The following is a 13938-nucleotide window of genomic DNA, read 5'->3' on the forward strand; positions in this document are numbered from 1 at the left end:
CTTCCCAACCCAGGGATTCAACCCAGGGCTCCCACATTGCAGTACCCAATCCAATTAATGTATTTTATACCTTCTGGTTGCCTCTACCCAGCCTAAGCCCTTGCCACTCAGTGTGGTCCATGGACGAGCAGCATCAGCATCACTCAGGAGCTTATTAGACACTCAGCATCCAGACTGCAGCACCCAGACCACAACATCCCAGACTGCAGAACCCAGACCTCAGCACCCAGACCACAGCATCCAGACTGCAGCACCCAGACCTCAGCACCCAGACTGCAGCATCCCAGACCGCAGAACCCAGACCACAACATCCAGACTGCAGCACCCACACCGCAGAACCCAGACCGCAGCATCCAGACTGCAGCACCCAGACTGCAGAACCCAGACCGCAGCATCCAGACCTCAGCACCCAGACCGCAGCACCCAGACCGCAGCATCCAGACCACAGCACCCAGACCACAACATCCCAGACCACAGAACCCAGACCACAGCACCCAGACTGCAGAACCCAGACCGCAGCACCCAGGCCACAGCCTCCAGACCACAGCACCCAGACTGCAGCATCCAGACCGCAGCATCCCAGGCCGCATGCGTTTAACCAGATCCTTGGGTGAACCGAGTGCCTTTTAGAGACTCGGACGGAAGCCGTAGATTGCTTCCTTCTGAGGGTTTCTTGGCTTCCACTGCCTCTGGTGTTTATTTTAGTCTCGCCCCCGCCTTCCTCCTCCATTTACTTTGCTCTTTGAATTTAACACTGCGTTGATACACTCTGTTCCGCTCTGGTCTCACCTCACTCTCTGCGGACAGTCAGCAGACACTGATGGCCTGATATGTGAGCAGGCGCAAACACTCTCATCTGTACATTAAGCATGCGAGTGAAGTGAGCACCGTTGGGACCTCCCCGGCGGTCCAGTGCTGGGGACACGGGTTCCAGCCTGGTCTGGGAGGATCCCACGCGCCACTAAGCCCATGTGCCACCACGCCTGAGCGCAGCACTCCCGACCGGAGAAGCCCCACAACCAGAGGCTCCCGCGCCAGAACCGCGAGAGAAAGCCAGCGCGCAGCAGAGGCCCAGTGCAGCCGAAGGTGAGTGAGCTATGAAAGCAAAGTGAGACGAGCAAGTTCTGGCTGGAACTGCGGGGCAGCTGGCTTGAAGGGGACGTTACGGAGGTCATGAAGGCACAGGCTCCCTAGGGTCAGCTGACTGGTGGCCCTCAAAAGGCATGTCCCTATCCTAAGCCCTGGGAGCAGTCACGTGATCTTACCTGGAAAATAAAAGGCTCTTTGCTGCCGTAATTATCAAAGCTAGGTAGCTAGACGATAGACAGATAGATATTGACAGATGAAGAGGACACGCGTGCTCAGCGGCTCAATCGTGTCTGACTCTTTTCTACCCCATGGACTGTAGCCTGCCAGGCTCCTCTGTCCATGGGATTCTCCAGGCAAGAAGACTGGAGTGGGTTGCCATTTCCTCCTCCAGGGGATCTTCCTGACCCAGGGATCGAACCCGGGTCTCTTGCATTGCAGGCAGGTTCTGAGCTGTGTGGGAAGCTGAGAGAGAGAGACGTGTTAAATATGTTAGACCTGTTGGATGTGTTAGACATGGAGCATCAGAGGCCCCAAACCCACTGAATGAGGGACTGCATTTTAACAAGATTGCTAGTGATTCACATACAGATTAAAGCATGAGAAGCCCGGCCCTAAACAATTTCAGTTAGCAATCTTGCCAGTGTCTTCTTGATCCCGTGTCTGTGTAAAGCCTCCCTTCTCCTCTGCCTCCCCTGTCTGCGAGACAATGCTAGAAGGAACACAGATTCCAGGCAACTGAAGACACCCAGATTCTAACTCAGAGGGTGAAGCCCCTCCAACGCCTTATAAGACACCCTGAGAACAAAGGCAGACAACGTGCCAACGAGCTGTTTGAGGCAAAGAAAGGCAGGGTCGTTAATGCCTTCACTTCACTTTGTGTCACCACCCAGGCAGAGGTGTTTATTAAAATGTTTACCTGGAAAGGGGCTCCATATGACAATCGAAAGCAACAAAGAACACAAAGCTGCTACTGAACGTTTGAGTATAAAATTCTCACCTGGGACTCAAAATAATAGCCTATTAAATGTGCTGGGAGAATGGAAATTTACACAAAGTGGACAATTAAAGAAATGCATCTGCCGATCCTAAATTCAGACATGCCAACCCCGCACAGCAGTGCCTGCAGTAAAGGGCTTCCCTGTCTCCAGCTCTTCCCCAGGCTGGCACTGCCCACTTTTCCTGGGTAATGATGCCTCCGATCTAACAGGAGAGAGGAGGGAAGGAGTTCTAGACCATCTGCAGATTTTCATGACAGCAGAAAAGAGGCACCAATGGGTAGATTAGAGTGAATTGAACTTCCTCCCCAAGGGAAAATTTGGGAGGCATTTTTGAAGTCAAAATATTCATGGTGTGTGAAGTAGAACACTTCTGTTTTATTCTATCCAGAGACATAGAAGGTAAACCTGAGCAAACATTGGAAGAGATTCAGTACAGCAAAAATAAAGAGAATTTTAAAAAGGACAACCAACCACTTAGGTAATCCATGGCATGATGGAGACATGGAGGACAGAAAAAAAAAAGGTGGAGGACACAAAAGCGAAAGAAGGGCGGCTCCCCTGGAGGCTCAGCGGCAAAGAATCCGCTCGCCAAGGCAGGAGACACGGGCTCAGTCTCCGATCCAGGAAGACCCACGCACCGCCACAGAGCAATTAAGCACACTTGCCACAACTTCTGAAGCCGTGCTCTAGAGCCTGTGAGCCACAGCTGCTGAGGCGCACCTGTCGGAGCCCGCGCTCCACAGCAGGACACGCCGCCACACGAGACGCCGCACAGAGCTGCAGAGGCTGTGCCGCTGGAGGAGAGCCCCCGGTGAGGGCCGCACGGCCAAAGTCAGTAAACCGTGAAAGAAGGGAGCTGATAGCTTTGTACCTACCATACTTCATATGGTCTCGTTTATCCTTATAAAAACGGTCACGATGGATAAATGCTATCTCTGATTTCTAGGAGAGAAAATTGAGACAGAGATTGATCAAGTCACACAAAGAACAGGTGGTGCAGAAAAATAAATAAACAGCACATGTTTCTAGAGACACAATTAGTTTATCATGGAGATATGGAGATAATATCTTCAGCAGAATTCAAGTGTGTTTGTGCTATTCAAAACATTTACAATGCGCTACATACTCCATGCGAGAAACGGTATTGACGTATGGCTCGGTGGTAAAGAATCCACTTGCAATGAAGAAGTAGGAGACGTGGGTTCGATCCCTGAGTCAGGAAGATCCCCTGGAGAGGGAAATGGCAACCCACTTCAACACTCATCCTGGAAAATCTCATGGGCAGAGGAGCCTGGTGGGCTGCAGTCCATGGGGTGACGAAGAGTCGGACAGCACTTAGTGACTGCTGCTGCTGCTGCTAAGTCGCTTCAGTCGTGTCTGGCTCTGTGCGACCCCACAGATGGCAGCCCACCAGGCTCCCCCGTTCCTGGGATTCTCCAGGCAAGAACACAGGAGTGGGTTGCCATTTCCTTCTCCAATGCATGGCAGTGCAAAGTGAAAGTGAAGCCGCTCAGTCGTGTCCGACTCCTAGCGGCCCCGTGGACTGCAGCCCACCAGGCGCCTCCGTCCATGGGATTTTCCAAGCAAGAGTACTGGAGTGGGGTGCCATTGCCTTCTCCGACTTAGCGACTCAACAACACCAAAATGAATAACAGGGTTATTTCAGAGGGTTTTCAATTCCTCAGGAGGCTGGGAATTAGCATGGATCTGGGAACAGGGAAGTGAAGGGAGCAGTTAAAACTGCGGAAGAAATGATCTGTTGCGCATAATCAAGTCTCACTCATCCTGTCAGCAGCTTGTATGGAAAGGCCGTTTCTCAGCAGCTTGTATGGAAAGGCCATTTCTGGGCAGCACTGGTAGGCAGTAGGGGTGCGAAGGTGATTAAAAGGAAGCCTTCGCTCTTGAGGGCTCCTCCTAAGGCTGTGAGGCGGAGGTGATCAGACATTGTAATTCAGTGTGAAAAGTGCTGTAGTGGAGATAAGAAGCAGACAGCACACAGACGGGAAGAACAAAAGGAGAATCAATCGGAGCACCGAGCTTGCTTGCTGCAGGAATTCAGGCAGCCAGAACAATGGAGGTTTATTCTGTCTGCAAATAAGGCCAAATACCGTAGAAGAGAAATGAAAGAACACGCCAGGGAGAGAGACCAGCATTCCATATGGAAACAGTCATGCCCGTGTCCTATACATCTCCGCTTCCAGTCTGAACGCTGCAAGTTCTCATCATTATTTGGTTCGCAGCTCCCTTTGGGCGTGTAATCATCTTGGCTGTTATATATCAGCAGCTTTCTAATTGGTCTCCCTGTATCCATTCTGGCCCAACTTCAAGGCAGTCATCATGCCAAAGGCTTTTTTTTTGCAATGCAAATTAGATCAAGTCACCTACCCCCTCACTGCTTTAAAACTTCAATATCTTCTCATTTGTCTTAGAATATTGTGAGATCTTTAGCACGACCTGAAAGCCTGCAAAGCCCCACCTGGTCTGTAGACCCATCCGCCCCTCTGTCTTCCCTTCTCCAGCTGCAACTCTTTTTCCCAGGGCTTGGATCCTGACAGGTCCCTCCTCTGCATGTCTGTTTCTTGGCTACAAAAGTCTCTATATAACTGCATCAGCAAGCTGACTTTTTCTCATCGTCTTTCCTGACTGAGAAGTGTGTGTTACTCATGGTTAAAAAATAAACTATTTTTTATAATAACAGGCAGTAGAGCCGAGGGGCCAAGTTTGTGTTTCTGAAAACACAAAACCGGAGTTTCCATCTTGGCTCTGCCATTTACCAGCTGTGTAACTTTGAACTCAGTTTCTTCATGGCTAAAGACCAATACCTGCTCCTAGAATAATTAAAAAGATCAGGTAAATAATACATGTGAAATATTTTTCCATGATAGTTCTGATTCAGAATTTATTCTCTCTCAGTGAACATTTTTTTTCCCTTCAGCACATGCTTTTCTCTTACTTTTTTCCCGCATCTGTTAACGTTTGCAGTTTTTCTGCGCCATGTCTGATGCTGCTAGCTGGTTGCTCAGCCATGTTTTGCAGCCCGGTGGACGGTAGCCCCCCAGGCTCCTCTGTGCCGGGGTCCAGCCCCGGTGGATCCAGGGTGATTCGAAGGTGGGGACGGAGTCGGCGTCTTTGGAAAAATACATATTTAATCACAGATAGAGAGAGATTAGAAACGGATAGTGTAGTAGGAAGATTAGTGGAGAAAAAGAGGCTGAATCACTTGGATTATGTGGAATAGTATCCATGCTCCAGATGGGAATTCAGCCAGAAAAATGGGAGCAAGAAAGAAGCGACATGGGGGAATCAGTCTTTCCGGAAACTGATCCCATTTCTTTATTTTTGGGTTTGCTTATATACCTTTTGTTACACATAGGGATGAATACAGAGTCACGTGGGGGTCAGCAGTCCTGACCTTTATCAAAATCAGGTGCTTCATATAAATGTATAAAAAAGGTCTTAGGAATATTACATCATCTTCTGGCCATGAGTGAGACCTGCTGACATTTTATGATCCTTTCTTTCTGATAACCAAAAACTTATTTCTTCCAAGGGTGTTTTTTCTTAAACCAGGCACCACCCTCCAAATAAAGTTACATTCCTATAGGGTGAGGGTGTAGTGAGTTACAATCAAGAAAGGAATTTATTCAACCCAAGGTTAACATGATTAGTCTTAAAGGTTAATACTTATTTCTCCTATATGCTTAAAGGTTAATCCTTATTTCTTCCTATATGCTAGTTATATTCATTATAAGGGTAGGGAACATGGAGATTTAGCAGCAAACATCAGTCCAACAAATGAAAATCCTTTCACCAATGCTCCCCTTAAGATCTGTTTAGTCTTATGATAAAGTTACATTTTTACATAGCAAGGACACAGCGATTTATAACAAAGTACAGTGATCTATTACAAAAGAGAAAATCCATTAACTCAAAAAGTCTAGTATTGCTAACATCAAACTACTATATTTCCTTTGCTATATTCCAAATACATTGATAAATATATTCTCAAGTGCCTAAGGATATGGAGGCCTGGCGGCAATCATTGACTCAACAACAAGAAAAAGTCCTGTGCTAATTAAGACTCTCAAAATACTCCAAAACTCTCTGTGCTGTTTATGGTTGAGAGGTAGTAAACAATCATGTGGCAGGAGTATGGATAATCCTGTCACACAAGCTAGTCTCTCAGCAGAGAGGTTTGACCTGAGACATCCTTGTCCCACCCAGAGCAGGGAATTAGCAGCAATTATTGACACAGCAAATGAAGAACCCTTCACCAATATAATTCCTAACCAACCCACTATACTAATAATTTCTAACTCCCCAAAAGATTTTGCCTTTAGTAAGTCTAAAACATCTCGTGCCTCTCAGGTTGGGAGGCTGTAAGCAATCACATGTGGCCGGATGAACCTATACAGGTGGGCTAGATAACCTTCAGAGGAGTCCGTAAGCTGAAACACTCTTGTCATGCCCAATAATTTTTATTGCCTTGGAGCTGCACGTTTACTCCTTCTCCGAGAGAAAACGGTTATGGGGGAGAGCCCCTGTAAAGTCAGAGGTGTAGGTGAGAGCATAAAACAGACTCTGGCTTTGGGGTTAGATGCTCGGGAACAGGGGGTTTCCTGAGGCTTGATCACGCCTTTGCGTCTGCCAAGCCTCGTTCCTCACGACATTTGCCATGGGCGGAGTTCCTCACGCTGGCCCCCGGCACCTCTGTCCACGGGATTTCCCAGGCAAGAATACTGGAGTGGGTTGCCATTTCCTTCTCCAGGGGAATCTTCCCAAATCAGGGGTCACACCCACGCCTCCTGTGTCCCCTGCGATGCAGGTGGATTCTTCACCACTGAGCCCCCAGGGGAGTTTGACGACGACGTGGAGTGGATCTCATTTTATGCACCTGCTTGTTCACAGAGTGAGATGTTGGTTTAAGGACTGATGTCCTGTTTTAATTTTAGGGAAAATGTCAATTTATCTAAAGAATGTATTGTTTCTTTACCACTCTCTCCATTTTTTTTTTTTTTGAATTCTATTATTCATGTTGAGAAAAGGTTCTCCGTGGAACACTGCCCTGTTTAGAAGAGTGGGTTAACATTTTCTAAAGGTCTAAACAGTAACTATGTCAGAGGCTCTGTCAACCATGTCAGCCCTGCCGTTCAGCGTACAATCGCCATAGACAACAGGCAGACGGCAGGCATGGCATGTTCCGGTGAAACTGGAGGCTGGATTGTGCCAAAGACTGCAGTGCCGACCCCTGACTTTGAGCACGCTCTCCTGCGTTATCTGGTTCCAGCCTTTCCTTGCCTTTGAGCTGCTTCACAACTTGACATCCAGGCCAGGTGGTGCCAATGATAAAATATCCGCCTGCCAACAGAGGAGACCCAAGAGACACAGGTTCGATGCCTGAGTCAGGAAGATCCCCTGGAGGAGGGCATGGCAACCCACTCCAGTATTCTTGCCTGGGAAATCCCAAGGACAGAGGAGCCTGGGGGGCTATGGTCCAGGGGGTCCCAGAGAGTCGGCCATGACTGAGTGGCTGAGCACGGCACAGCAACCCTGCAACTGTGAGTAACAGTGATGGGAAAGAATCCCTGTGCCTGGTGCTGGTTTGATATGATTTCAGATCTACTTGTTTATGACTTAAGTTGTTTTAATCCACTTATTTATGACAAAGACAACACTGCTGCTGCTAAGTCGCTTCAGTCGTGTCTGACTCTGTGCGACCCCAGAGACAGCAGCCCACCAGGCTCCCCCGCCCCTGGGATTCTCCAGACAAGAACCCTGGAGTGGGTTGCCATTTCCTTCTCCAATGCATGAAAGTGAAAAGTGAAAGGGAAGTTGCTCAGTCATGTCTGACTCTTCGCGACCCCATGGACTGCAGCCTACCAGGCTCCTCCGTCCATGGGATTTTCCAGGCAAGAGTACTGGAGTGGGGTGCCATTGCCTTCTCTGCAAAGACAACACAAAATAAGCCAAATAAGAAGCTGCTCTTTGAGGTAAAGTTGATTTCAGAATGAGAGGAGTCTTGTCAAGATGGTTGACAAGTAGCCCAGTTCTGGAGGCGTCTTGACAAGAGCGGGTGGAGATGCAGCCGTGGAAAGGTGATGGAGTGTGCATGCGGGGACATGTGAGGAGTGTCTGGGAGTGTGCATCTTGGCAAAAATCACCCTTGACGTAGCCCTGGGGAGATCCCGAGACACTTCTCCTGTGGTGACGAGGTCACTCTTGGCAGGTGGTGACGTTAGACCGATCAGCAGCTTCAGGAAGAGAAAGGACCTCTGCACCTGCCTCGGGGGAGCTTCATAGGCAGTGGCTTTGCATTGGTTCCTGGAGTGATAACCCCCAGAGTGCCCACTCTGCAGACCAGCATGGCCCCGGGTTCCCTAGTAACCAAGGTCTAACAACAAGGGACCTTCCTTCCTGCAGCGGCCGCTGTGAGTCCGCTCTCGGTCAGTCAAACCCTCGGTCCCTGTACTGACTCCTGCAAAGGTGCACTCGAGCTGACTCCGGACTCTTCCTCTCATCTTCCCTTGCCTGAACCAACAAGACCAGCCATTTACCATTTGTTTGGAGTATGCTGTTTCTCTCCTGGATTATTAAGAGACTTTATCTGCTATTAGCTTGTAAAATTCTTATGAATCTTGCTGTGAACTTATGTTAAATAAGCTGGTGGCAAAGACAAACTCAGTCTCTGAGCCTAATCTGCCATCCCTGAAACAGAGCATCTACAGATATGAGAAAGTCTGACCCAGGCATGAACCTCAAATATGTTTTAAAATAACCCTCTTTTGCATTGTCTATTTGTAAATTTATTTCAACATTCCTTTAACTCAGTATAAATTTATCCTTCTTTAACTTCTTCAAAACAGTTGTAACATCGTACAGATTTCCTCATTAATAATGAGCTAAACCCAGTCTTTAACTTGTGTTCATGCTGCGTCTGTATGAAAATCATGAGTTTGCCCTTAAAACAAAACACCCTCTAATGCACGCTGGAGCCTCTCAGCCTTCATGACACCTTACTGGCCTTTCATAACTTCTTCTGTACTGTAGAATCGCAATATTATACTGGCCAAATTCTTTCAACAATGTCCGCTCTATATTCCAGCTATTTAATGAATGCCTTATTTAAATGATGATGCTTCTCACCGCTAAGATTTCTATTTGATTTTGCCACTTTTTTTATTTCATTGCTGCTTGTTTTTCTTTTATAGTTTCCTATAGATTTATAGTTCCTTGTGGACATAGTTTCTGTCCTTATTTCTTTGAGTTTCCAAAACACGTGGTAAAAACATAAGCTGCATCGACGCGAGGCACTGTAAGCAGGCATGTGATGCACTCCAGGGCCAGAAGGCGCCTTAAACTAGGGTTTTCCAGGCGAGGTCAATGTTCTAATTGCTTATTCTGCAGCTTCTCGGCACTAGATAACTTAACGTGCTTGGTTTCTAAACCATTCTGACTTGCACATCTGTGCTCACTGGACATCATACCAAACCTTAGGATGGGACAGATTGTTTTCTTTTTATATTTTTCACTATTTATCTGTGGTCTCTCTCTCCCTCCTTCTCTTTCTCTCTCTCTCTCACACACACACCGACACAAATTTTTGTTTACTTTTTGACTGAATCCTCTGAGTTTCAAGAATACACAGAAGAACCATACAAAAAAGATCTTAATGTCCCAGATAACCACAATTGTGTGATCACTCACCTAGAGCCAGACATCTTGGAATGGGAAGTCAAGTGGGCCTTAGGAAGCATCATTATGAACAAAGCTAGTGGAGATGATGGAATTCCAGCTGAGATATTTCAAATCCTAAAAGATGATGCTGTGATAGTGCTACACTCAATATGCCAGCAAATTTGGAAAATGCAGCAGTGGCCACAGGACTGGAAAAAGTCAGTTTTCATTCCAATCCCAAAGAAAGGGAATGCCAAAGAATGCTCAAACTACTGCACAATTGCACTCACTCACACACTAGTAAAGTAATGCTCAAAATTCTCCAAGCCAGGCTTCAGCAATACGTAAACCATGAACTTCCAGATGTTCAAGCTGGTTTTAGAAAAGGCAGAGGAACCAGAGATCAAATTGCCAGCATCTGTTGGATCATCAAAAAAGCAAGAGAGTTCCAGAAAAACATCAATGTCTGCTTTATTGACTATGCCAAAGCCTTTGACTGTGCGGATCACAATAAACTGTGGAAAATTCTGAAAGAGAAGGGAATACCAGACCACCTAACCTGCCTCTTGAGAAATCTGCATGCAGGTCAGGAAGCAACAGTTAGAACTGGACATGGAACAACAGACTGGTTCCAAATAGGAAAAGGAGTGCATCAAGGCTGTATATTGTCACCTTGTTTATTTAAATTCTATGCAGAGTACATCATACAAAATGCCAGGCTGGAAGAAGCACAAGCTGGAATCAAGATTGACGGGAGAAATATCAATAACCTCAGATATGCAGATGATACCACCCTTATGGCAGAATGGGAAGAGGAACTAAAAAGCCTCTTAATGAAAGTGAAAGAGGAGAGTGAAAAAGTTGGCTTAAAGCTCAGCGTTCAGAAAACGAAGATCATGGCATCTGGTCCCATCACTCCATGGGAAATAGATGGGGAAACAGTGGAAACAGTGGCAGACTTTACTTTCTTGGGCTCCAAAATCACTGCAGCTGGTGACTGCAGCCATGATATTAAAAGATGCTTGCTCCTTGGAAGAAAAGTTATGACCAACCTAGACAGCATATAAAAAAGGAGAGACATTGCTAACAAAGTTCATCTAGTCAAAGCTATGGTTTTTCCAGTAGTCAAGTATGGATGTGAGAGTTGGACTATAAAGAAAGCTGAGTGCTGAAGAACTGATGCTTTTCAACTGTGGTGCTGGAGAAGACTCTTGCGAGTCCCTTGGACTGAAAGGAAATCCAATCAGTCCATCCTAAAGGAAATCAGTCCTGAATATTCATTGGAAGGACTGATGCTGAAGCTGAAACTCCAATACTTTGGCCACGTGATGTGAAGAACTGGTTCCTTAGAAAAGATCCTGATGTTGGGAAAGACTGAAGGTGGGAGAAGGGGATGACAGGATGAGATGATTGGATGGCATCACTGACTCGATGAACATGAGTTTGAGCAAGCTTAGGGAGTTGGTGATGGACAGGGAGGCCTGGCGTGCTGCAGTCCATGGAGTCTGCAAAGAGTCAGAGACAGCTAAGTGACTGAACTGACTTTCCAGTCTAGTGTTTGTCTTTCGATGGCAATTTGAGACTCTGCATCTGTAGAGACAATGAGGATATTCCATATCCAACCACTGAGTTGGGAAGATTTTGTTCTTGGTTTCAAGGCTGAGTCTGCAGCCTTGGAAACGAAGTCTCATATTTCCCTAGGTCTTCAGCTTTCTGAATGTCTTAGCCCCTGGCATCAATCCGTGCAGTTTCTTTTTCAGTTTCTTCCCAGAGTGTCCCCAACCCAGCCTAGCTCTTGCCTCTAAACAATGCTGAGTTCTCTGACTCAGCTGGGGTTTCCCAGATGGCTCAGTGGGTAACGAATCTGCCTGCCAATTCAAGAGACTTAAGAGACATGGGTTTGATACCTGGGTTGGGAAGATCCCCTGGAGGAGGAAATGGCAACCTACTCCAGTGTTCTTGCCTGGAGAATCCCATAAATAGAGAAGCCTGGTGGGCTACAGTCCATAGCATCACAGAGATGGATACGACTGACGCAACCGAGCTGGTATACACACCGACTCAGTTACCTATAGGCAACATCCTACCAGTGGGGCTGCCTGCTTCCAGACCAGCAGTGTAGCTTGAAAAAGGTGTAACCTGTTCCCAAGCACAGCCATGTCCTTCTCAGTGTATCCTGCCTGTTATTTCATCCGTCGCCGCTATGCTTTTGCAGCTGAGACACTGAGTCAAGTGTGGAAACAGCTGATCATCTGGACTGCAGTTGTGCTACTGTTTACGTCGCATAAGATGATTCATTTAAATGCTGAGAGACAGAAGGAAGTAGAATCTTGCGTCTGTAACTCTGGAATTTGACGAGTCGGTCAGATACTTGGAAAGATGTAAATAAATAGAAATAATGTGAGCTATTTGATGAATGGGACTTTGATAATTCATTTTTTAAAAACCTCTGAAAAAGATTAGTGAATGTTGCGCTAATATCCACAGCTGATAAGGTTTTGCTGCCACTTCAAAAAATCAATGGGAAAACACGAAAACGTTCAAAATCGCTCCAAAGATAGCTTTAACCCTTGCATTTTTCCCCAGATACTTGCAATTCAAAAGCATACTCACCAGTCTGGCCTATGTGCTTGAGCTATGCCATCGACCCCTGCGAGCTAAGTCACTTCGGTCCTGTCTGATTCTCTGCCACCCCATGGACTGCAGCCCGCCAGGCTCCTCTGTCCCTGGGATTCTCCAGACAAGAGTACTAGAGTGGGTTGCCGTGCCCTCCTCCAGGGGATCGTCCCGACCCAGGGATCAAACCGGTGTCTGTCACGTCTCCTGCACTGGCAGGCGGGATCTCACCGCTAGCACCACCTGGGAAGCCCTGCCATCTACCATCAAATCATGAGATGCCATCTCGGGGTCTCCCTGGTGGCACAGCGGTAAGAAATCACCTGCCCGTGCTGAGGACAGGTGTTTGATCCCTGGCCTGGGAAGACCCCACATGCCACTGAGCAACGAAGCACCACAGCCACTGAGCCTGCTCTCTAGAGCCTTCAGGCCACAGCTGCTGAGGTCGCGAGCTGCGGCTGCTGAGACCCACGCGCCCGAGAGCCTGTGCTCACAGTAAGGGACGCCACCGCCACGAGAGGCCTGGGCACGGCAGCAGAGAACAGCCCCTGCTCTTGGCAGTCAGAGAAGTCTGGGGCCGCAGCGACGAGCCCGCAGGCCGTAAGTCGATCCACACACATGCTCTTGAAACAAGACAGTATCTCAGTTTAAAGGAGATCCATATAAAGAGACGCGAAACTGAGGACTTACTGCCTGTGAGTGTGCAGTGACGCCTTTCAAATAAATTTAGCACGTCAGCACTTACCGGGGCTATTCGCCAAGCCTGAAGTCTGAGTCTGCTCCCTGAGGCCTCAGTACACGCAGGACCCGCAGACGTCTCCCTCCCGCGGTGTCCAGTGATTCCTCTTGTATCTTTTGCTTTTTTCTCGTCAGAAATCAGGGTCAACAGTTTTGACCTGGAGGTCATCCAGCGGCTCAGACTCTGGGCTGCCACTGCGGCGGCTGGGGTTCGATCCCTGCTTGAGGACTAAGCTCCTGCAGCGGGGCCACAAACTTTAAAACCCAGCAGCAAAAGGGGTCACATATATTGGTGATTTTAACACTGGGCAAGATCAGTTAGGTTGGTTGTATCAGGCGATTCTGACTCCAGGGCACATTTGACACAGAGACATTTGACCTGGAGCCATTTCTGGTTATCATAACAGGGGAAGAAGAGGCCACTGGTATCCAATGCATGAGAGAAGCCCTGCAACTGAGCTTTACGTGGCTCAGAATCTCAGCAGGGAAGAGGTTGAAAAACTCTGGGACAGAGTTAAACATCTTATTTGAGAGATGTTTAACAAATTTCTGTGTAATTTTATACATATCTGTGTGGGCTTGCATGGGGGCTCAAATGGTAAAGAATCTGCCTGCTAATGCAGGAGACTTGTGTTCCATCCCTGGGTTGGAACAATCCCCTAGAGAAGGGAATGGCAACCCACTCCAGTACTCCTGCCCGGAGAATTCCATAGACAGAGGAGTCTGGTGGGCTACAGCCCACAGGTTTGCAAAGAGTCAGACACAACTTTGTGACTAGCACATATATACATATATATATACATGAAAGTGAAAGTGAAGTCGT

Source organism: Ovis aries, chromosome 13 (genome assembly GCF_016772045.2).
Source record: "Ovis aries strain OAR_USU_Benz2616 breed Rambouillet chromosome 13, ARS-UI_Ramb_v3.0, whole genome shotgun sequence".
In the NCBI taxonomy this organism is placed as follows: Eukaryota; Metazoa; Chordata; class Mammalia; order Artiodactyla; family Bovidae; genus Ovis; species Ovis aries.